Raw genomic sequence first — 2498 nt, 5'->3', positions numbered from 1 at the left:
TGAGGCTCGAGCAGCTGCTCGATGGGCGGCATCTCTCAATTCCTCCTCCCTGCTCCCTCTTGTTACAGTATATGTGGATTGCACTAGCCCTTTCAAAAATTCGGACTATTGGTTGCGTTGGCTAGTGCATGAAGCTTAACATGGTGTCAGAGCTTAGGTTTTGAGTTCAAGTCCTGGCTTTCGCAATTTATTAAAAAATTCTGGTAGCTCCCCCTTTGAGTCTACGTAGTGGCCTCTCGAGTCATACCTGAGTTTCACGCGCCGTCGCTCTCTTCCGGTTGCACGTGTTGACTTGTCTTCCCCGTCACACGTGAGAGGGGATGTTACAGTATATGTGGATTGCACTAGCCCCACCAGTTCGGACTTTTGGTTGCGTTGGCTAGTGCATGAAGCTCAACACCTCTCACGCACAAATCTGCCTTCGACAGCTGCCGCTGCCACTTGTTGGCCGACATCGCTCATGGTGCTCGCGTATGGACATGGTTTGGTGGCACGAAATGGGCAGAAAAGGTTGCAGCCTGATGAGGAGCGGTCGGCCGGAAGGGAAGAAGGTGTTGGGAGGCGAGTGGTTGGTCGGAAATTTCCCACCCTTCACGCATTGGGAGATATAGAGCGCACCCTAAATTTTGGTTTTAAAACTTCATATTTACAGTTTCAAGAAGGTGTTTTAGAGTGTACCCAAACTTTTTTACAGATTGAGGATGATATTGGGTGTTTGCTAAAGTGGATTTTTTGACCATAAACCTTTAAATGGTAGTTTTTTTGTATAGTTTAAGTGCTTATATAGTGTGTTCTATAGTTGCTCTCGTTAGGGGCGACATAAAAAGGGACCATTTGAACACAACAAGAGAGGAGATGCTAAGTGCAATCCTTTCTCGTCTTGCAAACATGCCTTGTAATATAATTTCTGGGAGAACATAGACATCTCGTACCAAATTCATATTCTGATGAATCAGTAAACCTATTCTCTTCTCTCGAACTTGTCTATCTTATAACTCCAAACTGTTTTTTTATTTCATTAGCATCCTGATTTGCTAGACAACATTGTCGATATTATAGCAACAGATGTAACTGGAACCTCATTTCCTATTTATATTATTTTCCATTTCGTGTGTCCAATAATTATCGGCCTTAATAATTTATCTCTTTCTTCATAAACCAACCTCAACCTCATATAAATGTTTTTTTAGAAATACCAAATTCTTGCTAGATTGCATACAAGCCTCCCAAAAGAGACATTTCCAAAAATACTTATTTTTTATGACACATGTTGGAACCACACATTTGTGTTTTTATGAACCGAACATTGAATACAACAAATAGACAATCTAGAATGAACCAAACATTTCACTGCAGTGAACAAAACATTTTTCAACATGTGATTGCAACACACCAAATATTTGACTATGTTAAACAAAAAAAATGTGACCACAGAACAAAAAGATGGCCAAATTCAGCAAAAGAAATTCGTGACTATGGTGAACTAAAATTTCTGATTATGGAACAAAAGATATATCCATAGTTCACCTTTTTATGGAAAAAAAATCATATGCATCAAAGTAATGCTAAAAAACAGGAAAAAAAATACCGGAAAATATTGATGACATTTTTCTTTTCAGGTAGATATTTGGATGACATAGTATAATCATTACATAGTGTAATGCTGACGTATTAAAGACTTGCCGTCATATTGCACTCCTGGAATGTATGATGTCCCGGCAGAGGAGCATATTGTCAAACATCTTGCGTGCACACAGGATATCAATGCTAAACAGTGGACCATTGAGCTAATCGATTCACCGCAAGGAAGAGTTTGCGAAAACAGTAGCCATGATATGGGATTGGTTCAGCGATCCACGAAAGAGGCATATCAAAGTCCAATGTCAACTTACGGATTGGTTCAGCGATTTCTATAAGAACAATCAACTGCATCACAGAAGAGGGGCAACGAAATGGTACCTGCTATTCGTGCTAGGCGGCCGAAGTGGATCCCGCCCCCTATGGGCTGTCTCAAGGTCAATGTCGATGCTGCTCCTGCGAAGAAGCAGGCTCGAGGGGCGGTGGCGGCGGACGGCAGCTTCTTGGGAGCGTCCCTCGTAATCGACGCTGGCTTCACCGATCCGATAACGATGGAAGTAATTGCTTGCCGGAAGGTACTAGCTCTTGCCGAAGATTTGGGGGAAAGAAGGCTTCGGGTGGATGCTGATTGCTAGAAGTGGTACCTGGAGCTCGTACTTTGGCTAGAAGTGGTACCTGGAGCCCCTGACGTCGACTGTCTAGCCATTTTTTTCACTCGACCCAGCGCACCCCACCCGCGCAGGAAAAGAATTATACGAGACCGGGTCTCACGGTTAGCAGGTGAGACCCACCCAGATTAGATGCTTTGTGATTTGTGAATGTCATGTGTCATCCATTAGAATGGGTCTCACCTGCCGTGAAACCTGGTCTCATAGAATTCTTTTCCCTCGGCAGGGAAAAAAACTCTGCCTCGTTGCCCT

General features: G+C 43.2%; 1 protein-coding gene across 4 annotated transcripts in view; it reads right to left on the bottom strand.

Annotated features, from left to right (window-relative positions):
• Positions 1-2289, bottom strand: part of LOC119329128 (peroxidase 42-like) — a 10875-nt gene extending 8586 nt beyond the window's left edge. For 3 of the 4 annotated variants that reach the window (XM_037602123.1, XM_037602136.1, XM_037602142.1), the window contains exon 1: positions 1960-2289. The gene's annotated coding sequence lies outside the window, so the exon portion shown is untranslated. The remainder of the gene's footprint in view (positions 1-1959) is intronic. The other variant, XM_037602150.1, reaches the window with a different exon arrangement.
• Between the last annotated feature and the right edge of the window lie 209 nt (positions 2290-2498).

This window comes from Triticum dicoccoides, chromosome 1B (assembly GCF_002162155.2).
Source record: "Triticum dicoccoides isolate Atlit2015 ecotype Zavitan chromosome 1B, WEW_v2.0, whole genome shotgun sequence".
Lineage (NCBI taxonomy): Eukaryota > Viridiplantae > Streptophyta > Magnoliopsida > Poales > Poaceae > Triticum > Triticum dicoccoides.
This window is presented reverse-complemented; position numbering and strand designations above follow the sequence as displayed.